This window comes from Coenobita brevimanus, chromosome 27 (assembly GCF_032717465.1).
Source record: "Coenobita brevimanus isolate Jiangsu-jjx chromosome 27, ASM3271746v2, whole genome shotgun sequence".
Taxonomy (NCBI): Eukaryota; Metazoa; Arthropoda; class Malacostraca; order Decapoda; family Coenobitidae; genus Coenobita; species Coenobita brevimanus.
Genome location: NC_136980.1, coordinates 10,348,831 through 10,362,092, shown reverse-complemented (window position 1 = coordinate 10,362,092; position 13,262 = coordinate 10,348,831).

Here is a 13,262-nt window from a genome sequence, read left to right as displayed (position 1 = left end):
AAACCGTGTATCATACATTTTTTGAACGGTATGTTGTCTATAAATATACAGTTACTGGTATGCATGTAAACACTGGCGAGATTAACGTTTTGCTGTATTGTGTAATATATATAACACTTTTGATTAAGACGTTATGAATTAGGCTGGTGGTATGGTTCAGAATACAGCACAATACATTCAAACAGTATGACCAACAAAACCGTCATAAAGTAGTTTGCCTTGTCTTCCAGTTTATATCTGTAGTCAGTATTCTGCGGCCAGGTACAACCAATAACCGTAGCAGGAATAATAATGATAATAACTAGCTGAATGGACATCTTCGGAGCTAGTTATGGTGCTACTAACGAATGTGGTCCATAATGCTATTAGCTCTAAGAGTGGGTGTGGTTTACTGATCACCTATTGCCAGCCAAGAGCATCTGACACATCTCTCCATGCCCTAGTTGTATTGAATGTCTGAGCAAGGCACCTGCACTCGTCAGTGGGGCAATACAAGAGTGGCGGAGCACCCCTCTGCAATTATGGCGTCTGTAATAGACAATAGGTCCGACAGCGAAGGCCTGCCTAGTTATAAAGCATTATCACCTTCACATAATTAGCAAGTAAAATATCAATTATGCAGAGTCCATTTGCATGTATATTGCGACTGTTGCTAGCCATTCGCTTAGGAGAGCACGACTTCTCGGAGTCAAAAGAGAACCAGACGATCCACTTAGAAACTGCCTTATCCTCTCTGAGCAAACTAATGCAGTCCTTATTGTTCAAAGTTTAAACCTGTTACTCTATGTGATGACAACCCACAACGTTTTTAAAATGCACCAAGACTGATTCTATGTATGAAAACTGTATATCGCATCATTGTGAACTTTTTTTACCTTGGTGATTTAAGCAGTCAAAGATAGCAGATGAAAAGCCTCTGGAAACAAAGTGTCCTCATATCAAGTTTACCGTTGCATCACAAGATCAGGGTCACTGTCATGTGTACCAGTAACGAGTTGTCTGCGTATACTGTGTTTAGTATTTGAGAAAGGTAGCAACACGTAGCTGAACAAGTTTACAGTTTGCCCTGCATAAGTATGAATTACTTGTTTGCTCTAAGTACGCAGGCTAAACACTGTCGTTTGGTAACTTTAATGACTGTTCTTAATCAGCTCCATATCCGTAGACACACTGTAATCGGATATACAACTCTGCACATTAGTGCTTCCTGGTGAGAATGAGAACACAGCAATACATCATTACTTCCTGGTGAGACTGGGAACACGGCAAACAACAAGAGATCATCATTGCTTCCTGGTGAGGCTGGAAACACATCAGTAACTCATCCTGTTTGGAGGTTGTATTAATGTCTTTACTGAAACCATTTATCTTGTACTGAGGACGGAGCCAGGACATTCCCAGCCGTTATTGTGATGGAGGAACTGATTATGAAACACGACACAAATCATGACACTGTGGACAGGAATGGGAGGGCGACGAATGACGAGTACCACAGGGAGTCCGGCTTGAGTTACCCCTGACTGTTGAGTCCAAAATGGCAATAGACAAGACAGAAAGAGAAACGCAGCCTCTTTAGAAACCTTACTTCCTCCGAGTTTTCTACATCCGCAGGGCAGTCATTCTGGTAGTTTGCTTCAAAATCACCAAGCTCGACTCTACTGCTGATTCACTGGCTGCATTTTAGGTATTATTAACTGTATTTACCCGTATCAACTACTGTCGAAAGTATGTATATATATGTCAGACTCTCAAGCAATATTTATATCTCTAATTCAACAGCCTATCTACAGAAATTCCCCCTCAAACTATATTCATGCCATCACAGCACAGGTTCCCATTAACCTATATTATACAAGTGTCTCGGCATTATCAAACAACGAACAAAAGGACATTGTTATAAAGCACAAAAACAAGAGGGCATCTGGGAGGGGAGGAAATTCAGAGTTCAACGTCCACGATAACATTCCACCAGCTACAGGCGTTGTGTGAGTACAGTGTGGAATGTAGTTGCTTGAGTCTCCCCCTCTTGTTTTTGTAATTAATTCATCTCCTGTTTTGGCCTTTTCCATCCCTACATCTTAATAATAATGGAATAAATTTTGGGGTTTCCAAGTGTCATTTTTATCTCTTCAGTACGACGATCTTATTCTTCCTGACTGTAGATGATTGTTACTCAGTCCAGGAGAGGGGTCAGAAATGTATCTCACCCTAGCCACCAAATCTCTCACCCTAGTCCCCAAATCTCTCACTCTAGTCCCCAAATCTCTCACCCTAGCCCCCGGATCTCTCAACCTAATCCAAATATCTCTCACCCTAGCCCCCCAAATCTCTCACCCTAGCCCCAAAAATCTCTCATGCAAAATATACTTGCATGAAAGAAGCAAGAATGATATATGAAAGAGGTAATCGTACTGAAATGGTTTACTCACAACACTGTTATTATCTTTATTCTTAACTACAATCAGACGAAGTTACGTTGCATAGGAGATAGTTTTCGGGGGTTGGGTATGGTCTCTATTTCTCTCTCTCTCTCTCTCTCTCTCTCTCTCTCTCTCTCTCTCTCTCTCTCCTTAACCCATATAAAATCGCATGGAGATGGCACAAACAAACAGCAAAGAGCCACCAGAATGAAGCAGTTAAAAGTGTGACTGGTACTGCCAAGAGGAATCAGTCAGTCAGTCCCTCATTATCCCCTTCCAGATGCGGTGGCTCAATCGGTAGAGAGGTGGCTTGCGGTCCTACCGGACCCAGGTTCAAATCTCTACTGGTGCAGGGAACAGCTTAAGGATCTGAATTTCATTACGGCAGACTTTACCGATCTACCAGAAGACCCGTCGACATGTAAAAATACCCCCGCTAATACCAATACACCAGTCCTGTATGAGACAGCCCTAGTATGTATTCAGTATGGACGGTGGGTGTTAGCGCCGAAGTGGTGACATGTGGAGGTGTGTGATATGTAGGAGGACTACTGGCCCTTGGGAACAGGCTGAGAAGCCTATGTCCAGAGTCAAGCACATTTAAAAAAAAAACAAATCCCCCTTAGCCCACTCATTCCCTTCAGTAGGATATTTTGCACGTTGTTCTTGTTATGTCCAGAAGAGATTTTTAGATGGAGAGAGGTTAGATGTTTCAGTACGCCTTCACTACTATAGATCCTAAATAAATAGTCTGGGAAGTTTGGAAATTGCAAGAATAAGTTAAAGATAGAAGGGAAACTAAAGACAAAAGGGAAACAGCCAGCCAGCCCCTTATCATCACCTTTCAGCTATATCTCAACGCTAGTCACCAGCACGCCACAAGTCGCGTAGCAAATACATATGCAGCACATCGTGGTTAGGGACAGTACAAAATTATCTACAGTAAATACGTAAAAACAATCCCTAGTACAATTGTTTCTATCCTCAACGGGAAGAGTTTGAAGAAAAATACTCATAACCTTCTCGTCACCGCTATGAATTTAATCGGGGACGCTTTAGCGGGAATCCTTTCATATCAATTGCTTGTCATCCTCATCTTGGGATTTCAAGTAAAGTTACTGCTCTATACAGTGAAAGGCCTTCGACTGGGTCTGGTACATATCTTTATTTCTCAAGCTGCCCTCCTACAGCTTCTTTTCCTCTTCCTACGACTTTCTCTCAAGTTTGCTCTCGCAGGATTTGTTGTAGAAGCAACTCTTCCTTCAAAGCTATCAGCAGTGGCAATCTTCCCTGTTCTGTCCTGACACCAGATGTCTTTCTCGTGTTCATCAAGGACGCTCCACCAGTTACAGTCAGCACTTTCAGTCTCGTCTCAGTGAATGTCAACCCTGAGTTGGTTGACTCACGTTTCAAGCCAGCAGTGGTGAGGGAGAAAGAGCAGTTAGGGGAATTTTAGGGAGATGCAGACGGTGGGAGGTAGGAAGGCTGGCGGTTTGGTGCTTAAGGATAGTAAATACTCGTGGACCAGTTGGATAGGAAAAACGAAGTACAGTAGGTTCGCACAGTGCACGTCATCACAGTGCGCAATTCACATTGTGCGCGAGTGACCAAAAATCATAACCAAAAACCCTTGAATGCGCGAGTTTACCGCACGGAACGCGAGGCAGAGGCAAGGAGTGGCTCAAAAATGACATTTTCTATTAGTGCGTGACCACCCCTCACACAGCGCGTCACGTGTCGTCATGTTGATGCCCAGAAATTCCCGGGCATTCTACTGTTGAGGATGAAGAGGATGCAATGTCAGAAGTGTCAGCAATGGAATTTGAAGGGTTTGTGGCCGAAGTGAGTAACTTTGATGCTCCTGGGGAAGGTGCTCAAGAGGAGTCTGTGGAGGGAAGTGTTGGTGCGGTGGGAGGTGTGGTGGGGAGTGCGGCGCTGTAAGTGTTGCCGCGCCTTGGAACCCCTGTTATTTAAGGTCATCAGGCCTGTTGTCTACTGTTGTTAAGGTGACTACCCATATTTTTGTTATTGTAGCTATAGCTTTAGTACAATGTCTGAAAAATATGACCTTTTTTATGTCTCTAAGGGACAAAAAATGTCCAGGTATGAGGGGGTACCGCCCATATGTAATTATTCCCATAAGATTATGTATTCCCAGTACGCGAATTCCCAGTGCGCGAGGTCGTGGACCACCCAATCTCCCGCGCACTGTGCGAGCCTACTTTACTGGCCTACACCAAATACTTAGTACACCAGGAAAACTTAAGAAAATGTATGTGGTAAAACATAGTCATAATTTATTTTACCACTTAACAATTGAAGTAGTTAATCCAGCACAACATAAACTCTGCTTACACACACACACACACACACACACACACACACACACACACACATCTTAGTGCAGGCACACACACACACTCATATATATATATATATACAGAGAGAGAGATAAACAAAACTGATATACAGACAATTGCTGGTGTTGATTCATGGTCGTTGCTGGGCTACGATACTGCTGGAAAGTGACACTTGCCTGCAGTGATATTTTAGCTGATAGAATGAAACTTTACATCAAGTGCCTTTCAGTGTAATTATCGTCATTTCAATCAAGGTACCTTTTTTGACAGTGTTTGCGCTGGATGAAATAAGTAACAGTGCTCTTGTCAACCACATGACCTGCATCGCGACGTGGAAGAGTCAATAGGAGTAAAGAAAAGGGAGTGTTGAGCAAGAGAATGGCACCTGCAAAGAGGTAGGCAGTGAGACTGAGGCCAATATAGGATCTTCCAACGTGGATGTTGTTGAAGCAGTGGTCTGAGTGCACTGATGGTCAAATAATTACATCCTCGACGAATCAATGGGTGTGGGAGGGCTTAAAGAAATGGATGTGGGAAAAATAATTCGTGGGGTGATATGGGGTAGTGGTGGTGGGTGAGACTGTCATGAAGGCATAGTCTACACTGTGAATAATGGTGCTCTGTGATGAATGGCTTTAGGGTAGTGAAGGATTATTCAAAAGTTATTTCCACCAACAACGACAACAAGACTGATATAATCTCGTGTTGCTTATTGTACATGATGGATTAAGATGCAGATAATAGTGTAACATATTTCACCACATAAGGCAAAATAGAGTTTGAAAAAAAAGTCAGTTCAATAAAATTCCCTTCTTTGAGTTGAAATTTAGTGTAGGCTACAGCAGCGTCGAACAATCAAGAGGTGACTGACTAACGCTTCTGGTAACATACAGATCAGCCTCCCGTTACTCGTACAGGAAATGAACACTTGATCATTAGGTACCGTCCTATTCCAGTGCTCTACAGTTAATCCCCAAAGCACATTGGCCTATTTATATATAAATTTATTTCTCTTTTATTGCAATAATTTCCCTACAAAAGATTCTACAGTACTGAATCACGACAACATAAGTCCTTCAGAAAAAGTATTTGTTATGTGGCTATCGGAATTATACGACATCGCCAAGTTCCAAGTGGCATTTAGAGCAGTGGAGGATTATCACAGTATACACTGGGATGGGCAGGAAAAGCCTTGATAATGGTGTCCTGTATCCATACACCAAGTCATGTTTTTCTCATCATTCCCTCTGTTCAACGCCTTACACTCATGAGGACACGCACGCACACATGCACAAACAGATGCACATACATAAACACACAGGCATACAAACTGTGGCATCACTATGTAAAAATTTGTATGCTGGTAATTGTTCCACGGAACTGAACAACAGTCTAGATGACAATGCACACTAGTAATATTTAATATCAGTTCAGTTTCATTCATAAACGATGCATCTCTAACATCCCGTTGTGTGATTTCTTTGGACTAGAAATCCAGATCAACTTCACCAAGTCTGGCAATATCAGCCAGTTTCTACATCATACTCCTCGCCCAAGGTAACATTTAGAATTTAGAATTTAGAGTAGACCGACCTCAACACTAGTACTGTTATACTCTACATCCTCCCATCATTGCTCCTCACCCACACCCGACACCTTCTGTCCCTTTTCCCTCGCCTACATCCTTCCACTGTGACGTGTAAATAATAAGACATAGTTAATTCCCGACGACCGGGGAAAGAGTAGAGTTGGGTTGTATTAATGATAACCATTTGATTTTCTTGAAATATATAGGAAATTTAATGGTTTTACTTCAGTTAGTAATTACCTCTGCCAACGAAGTTGCAGGAGGCTATGTATTCACCTGTTTGTCTGCCTGTCTGTTTGTCCAGACGATAAGTCCAAAAGTTCTAAGAGAATATCAATGAAATTTGGTGAAAGGGTGGGCCATGGGCCAAGAAAGAACTGATTACATTTTGGGGCGGATCCGAATCCGGATCTGTCTCCAGAAATTCTCAGTGAATTTCAATAAAACTTTTGGGAAGAGTGGGCCGTGGGTCAAGGAACAATTGGTTAAAATTTCGGGCAGATCCGGATCCTACGTATTCCACACAATATCTCCACGGATCCGCATCAGGATCCAGATATTTCAAATGGCAATGGCATTGACGGAGGTATGCGCTCTCTGAGTGCTTTCTAGTTTTTTCTTTGGTTACTCCATTGTGATATGTAGGCCCCTAGATATACCATCAGGAATTCAGATTATTCTTAAAGACTCCGTATTACTACTGGATACTTTACTGGGAGAGAGTTGTGTTACACTCTTGAAGTCTTGTTCTCCGTCTCTCCTAAAATCATTTGGGGAAAGGTAAGAGTTTCCTTTGTGTGTTACCCAATGCCATGACTACACTGAATAAGGAATTGTCAGTTGTGTACACGTAAAACAGTCTTCTCAATAGACTTGGCAAGAGGCAGCGGCCATTGCCAATTCATGACATTCTGGCAGCGTCCGAGTCATGACGACTATGCGACAAACATCCACTTGCATACAGTTGTCTCCCGCCGGGTAAATAAGATGTCCCTGGACATGTTGTGCAGTCTTTTACGTGTCATGTTTGGGAGGTCTGGCTTCACCCTTTTGTCTCTGTAAGACACCAGTGAAAGTCAAGATTTGGCAGTTACGAATGCGTCTGCCAGTTATATTTCTAACCGGGTGTACCGTACTGTACCATTTACATAACAGTTAAGAATGTTTCTATTCACTGCAGTCCATATCTTTAAACTGAACAGTAAATTCAATGTATACGATATATTTGTGTAACCTTATCAACGTATTTTAACTTATTGCCAGTCCTTATGTATTTCATCACCAAATTTTTCGTCGGGATTATTCTGTAGTAATCCTAATAAACATTCATGCGCTTCTGGTGCAATTTTACTGCCACTGAATATCATGGATTATGGATGTTAAGGACAAGTATTTTAATTATGGTATTGAAAAACACATACAGCAATCTTCACATATCGCGACTGATTTAGCTATTAGTGACAGCAGTGTATTGGTGCATGAAGGATCGGTACTGGCACACCTAACAACATCTGATAACACCCTAACACCCTCTTTTCCAGTAGTCAGAGGCCACAGCTGCTTGCTGCACCACCACTTTTCAGTCTGATCGAGCACACACACACACACACACACACACACACACACACACACACACACACACATACAGAGAGAGAGAGAGAGAGAGAGAGAGAGAGAAACAATTATACCCATCTTCCAGGCACATGAAGTGATAAGTTTCTTGACCACCGTTGTTGGCACTATGGTGTTATTTGCGTTTTTTTTTTTTTTTTTGGGAGGGAGAGAGAATGAAATTAAAACTAAATGGTCATACTATAGTAGGATTAGTGTGCCGCAGACTGCAAGGTGGTGGTAGGGTGACAAGGTGAGGTGACGTTGGAACTCTGGAATGTGTGGGATTAGGTGTTATCAGGTGGCACTACGTCAAACAGTACCAGCCTCTATACACTGCTGGCATAAGGCGGTATCTTGTAGACGGCCAACACCTCGGTCTGTAGAGTGTTGCCAGGTCGTAATTTACCAATATCTCATATAATAATAAATGAATTAGACGGAAACAACTTATAATTAAAATATAACAGTATGCATTATTTTCAATCATAAACTTTTATCCTGACCCAAGAAACACGTTAGAAATAGAACTGTTGGTGCTGAATGGTTCACAATACTAAAATGCCACGTGAGGGAGGAGGAGTTTCCGACACGCTATTACTGCTCCAGCGATGGTTTGACACGAATTACATACACTTAAAAAGTAAACTGAAAATCATTCATAGTTCTCTTCATTTACTTGCCTAGAAAACACAATCAAGATTCATACACAAAAATATGACAACCATTCATTACCACAGGATTTGGATTGCCGTTTGTGTCACCCAACCTGCATCCAGCAACAACGGATCTGTATAGTCTTCGTCTAGTAAGGTGTTGTATAAAGTTTTAATTTTAAGAAATAATCTAGAAGCCCACACATACAATCATTTGGCAATCACGCCGATAATGATAAGCATCACAGTAGAGTGAAGGGGAAGAGTCAGGAATGATTCGGTTGGCTGAAACTAATAATAACAAAAATATCGTGTTTAAGTTATAGCTTGGGTTCGAGATTAAGCTTTAAGTATCATATTGGGAAAATTATAATAATTATTTACAGGATAATGAATTACTCTTACGAAAAATTTGGTGGAGAAATAACATATATAAATCATGTTGACCGCCGTTAATGCTTTGGTTTCAGTAATGAGATAACACTCAAGTAGCAGTAGTAGATCTGTTCAAGTAGATCCATCAACCGTAGACAAGTAGCTGCCCCTTCAGGGACGGCCAGTGCAGTGAACCATTGCTGCCTTGCTGTGGACGGGTCATTGCAGTGGCGAGGCGCGGGCAAGAGTGTGGAGGTTTGGCTCTTGGATGGACGCAGCATTTGTCTGTCCACCCAGGTAACAGTGGCACGGTATTAGGCTCCCCAGCACCCCGTTATTGGCTTATATGTTACCAACCGGCATTGTAAATGGTTTCTTTGGTTACAGGAAAACCATTACGCTTTTCACTCAGTGAATACTTTCCAAATGGAAGAAGTAGGCAGTACAGCATCAAATGAGTGTATGATGATCCCTACCACAGACCACTTAGCTTAATGTTGTTCAGTAACCTTGGTCTGTCTGGCCGATCAGAGCCATCATCCGCAGGCAAACATCCGCCCTGCAGGGCCATCCCACGCAGCAAGTGTATGTTCCCTCGCAGTGGGAAGACGCGGGGAATAGCGTGGAGGTTTGATTCCCGGATGGACACCACATTTGCTTCTCAACAAGCAGTTAACAGGGGAGTCATAGCTCGTGTGCTAAGGTGTGTGTGTGTGTGTGTGTGTGTGTGTGTGTGTGTGTGTGTGTGTGTGTGTGCGTGTGCGTGTGTGTGTGTGTGTGTGTGTGTGTGTATACTAGGGTGCGTGTGAACTTTGTGTGTGTGTGTGTGTGTGTGTGTATACTAGGGTGCGTGTGAACTTTGTGTGTGTGTGTGTGGGTGGGTGGGTGTGACAAATTACCTGGTAGAAAACTGCTTTTTTACTTGTGGAAATATGGTTTTCAGTACCCATGGCAACAGACCCAGCCCCATTCATGGCAAATCTATACTTATATAGTTATGAATTCAAGTGGATGGAACGAATGTCAAAAGTTCAATATTCAGTAGCGAAGAAATTTAACAAAACTAGACGATTCATTGATGATGTAATATCCTTAAACAATGATGGAGAAATGAATGAAAGGACAAAAGAAATATATCCAGAAGCACTAGTATTAAATAAAAAAAAAAACACCGACCACTGCCAAGCAAGCTTTTTGGAAATTAATATCAAAATAGAAAGCAAAGTTATATCAACAAAACGCTATGATAAAAGTGATGATTATAATTTTGAAATTGTATCTTACTCAGATTTGTTGGGAAACATACCTACAGTTCCAGCGTGCGGTGTATACATGTCTCAGTTGCTGCGGGTGGCAAAGGCAAGTACAAACTGGACAACTTTACTGCAAGAATCAAACAGATCACAAGAAAATTCCTCAGTCAAGGATTTTTCAAAAAAGAATTACGTAAGACATCAAAGAAAACGTACCACCGTCACTATAACTCCTTCAAACACCTGAAAGGAGATATAAATAGTCTTACAAGAAAAATATTTGATTCTGCCACGGATACAATAGTATCCCAGGGCCGTCGACGGGCAGAGAGTGCTCACGGGATCCGCCCTGGCTCTGTAGCAGCTTAAGACTAACAACCAAAACCAATTATACCTACCAACTTGGACTCCAGTGGATGCTACTCAGTCGACCATAACAACAACAAACTATTCCTGTCAATTACAACGACCAGTTACACCTACTGGTACCAACTGACACACAGCTGGATGCCACTTCATCAACGATGACAACAACAAACCAGTACTACCACACTGAACTCCACTGGAAATGGCATATTTGTCCTATCTTTTCATATATATATATATATATATATATATATATATATATATATATATATATATATATATATATTTCAGCGTGGTGGACTGAAGAGGTGAAACAGGCTGTGGCACAAAAGAAGAAAGCATACAATGAATGGATGAGAAATAGGGGCGTGGAAGAAGTTGAGAGGCGGAAGAGAGAGTTATATGTGGAAAGGAAGAGAGAGGCGAAAAGATTAGTAAGAGAGAGTAAGAAGAGAGTGGATGAGGAATTTGGAAGGAATTTGAGTGTAAAGTGGAGGGACTGTAAGAAAATGTTCTGGAGAGAAGTGAAAAGAGTAAGACAGGGTGGAAGTGAAGTTAGCAGGGGAGTGAAAGATAAAAATGGTAGATTACTAGTGGAGAAGGGAGAAAAAGTGAGCAGATGGAGAGAACACTTTAAGGAATTGTTGAACGTAGAGGATGGAAGTAATGCGAGTATAAGTGGCTGGGGAATGGCTGGGAGAAGGAGGGAGGTGAGAAGACAGGAAGAAATCAGTAGGATAGAAGTTGTGGAAGCAATGAAGAAAGTTAAATCGGGGAAAGCCCCAGGAACTGATGGAGTGTGTGGTGAAATGCTGAAGCATGGGGGAGAGATAGTAGTAGAATGGATGTGGAAGATGTGCACATTGGCCTGGGAGGAAGGTAGAGTCCCGGAGGATTGGAAGTCAGGTATAATTATTCCCTTGTACAAAGGAAAAGGGGAAAAAGAAGTGTGCGGTAATCATAGGGGCATTTGTCTTCTTAGTATAATAGGAAAAGTGTATGGCAGGATACTTATAGACAGAGTTAGAGAAAGAACAGAGGAATTAGTTGGAGAAGAACAGGGAGGCTTTAGGAAGGGAAGAGGTTGTGTAGATCAGATATTCATTCTTAGATCTTTAGTGGAAAAGTTTCTAGAGAAGGGAAAGAAGTTGTATGCGGCTTTCATGGATTTGGAGAAAGCATATGACAGGGTGGATAGACAAGCATTGTGGAAAGTTTTAAGAATATATGGAGTAGATGGGAAGTTGTTGAATGCTGTGAAGAGTATGTACGATGGTGCGAAGGCTGCAATGCGTGTGGATGGTGAACTAAGTGAATTTTTCTCTTTGAAGGTTGGGTTGAAACAGGGATGTGTCATGTCTCCATGGTTGTTCAATCTGTACATGGATGGGGTAATAAAAGAGGTACAAGGTAGGGTAGTGGATGTTGGAGTGGCCCTGGTGAGAGAGGATAGTGTTTGGAAACTCCCTGTACTGTTGTTTGCAGATGATACCGTGTTGTTGAGTGAAGACGAAGGGGAGCTGCAAGGCTTGGTGGATGAGTTTGAGAAAGTGTGTAAGAAACGGAACCTAAAGGTGAATGTAGGGAAGAGTAAAGTGATGGTCTTTGAGAGAGGTGAAGTTAGTGAATGTACAGCGAGGTTAGATGGTGAGGAATTGGAAAATGTGAGTACGTTTAAGTATTTGGGTAGTGTGATGAGTAAGGATGGAGGCTTGGAGGGTGAAGTGCTTGAAAGGGTACAGCAGGGAAGAAAGGTTGCTGGTTCCTTGAAAGCAGTGATAAGAAACAGGGAAGTGAGCATGGAAGTGAAAAAGTTACTACATGACAGTATTGTGATACCAACCCTAACGTACGGAAGTGAAGCTTGGACATTGTTGGAAGGACACAAGTCAAGAGTGAGAGCAGTGGAAATGAGTTATTTAAGAGGAGCCTGTGGAGTCACGTGGAGAGACAGGCTGACGAATGAGGATATAAAGGAGCGTTGTGGTGTGGATGTGGATGTGATAGGAAGCGTTATGAGGAACACACTGAGGTGGTTTGGCCATGTGGAGAGGATGGAGGGTGAAAGACTGACGAAGAGAGTGTATGTGAGTGAGGTGGAGGGAGGGAAGAGGGAGGGGGAGGCCGAGGATGAGATGGAGGGATGGGGTGGAGAGGTATATGAGAGAGGGGGGTGTGAGTTGGGAGCAGGGCAGTGAAATGGCGGGGGACAGGGCGACTTGGAGGCGATTTGTTTGTGGCCACCCCAAACGGGATTGAGGCGTCTGGCAATAGATAGAATAGATATATATATGTGTGTGTGTGTGTGTGTGTGTGTGTGTGTGTGTGTGTGTGTGTGTGTGTGTGTGTGTGAGCAGAATTAATACGGTGCCGGATTAATCTACTCTGTTGTTAAATGGTTTTGTAAAATTAATTTTGCCTGTTATACCAAATATTTCTTCGTAAGTTTTCCTGGGTGTATTAAGTATGTTGGTGTAGGTCAGTCCTTCGTTTTTACTATCCAACTGGTCTATTTACTCTCTTCGAGCACCAAACCCCGTCATCCTCCCTACCTCTCATCGTTCTAAAATTTCCCTGACTGCCCCTGCCCCTTCTCCCTCACTCGGTTCGAAACGTGGGTCGACCAACTCAGG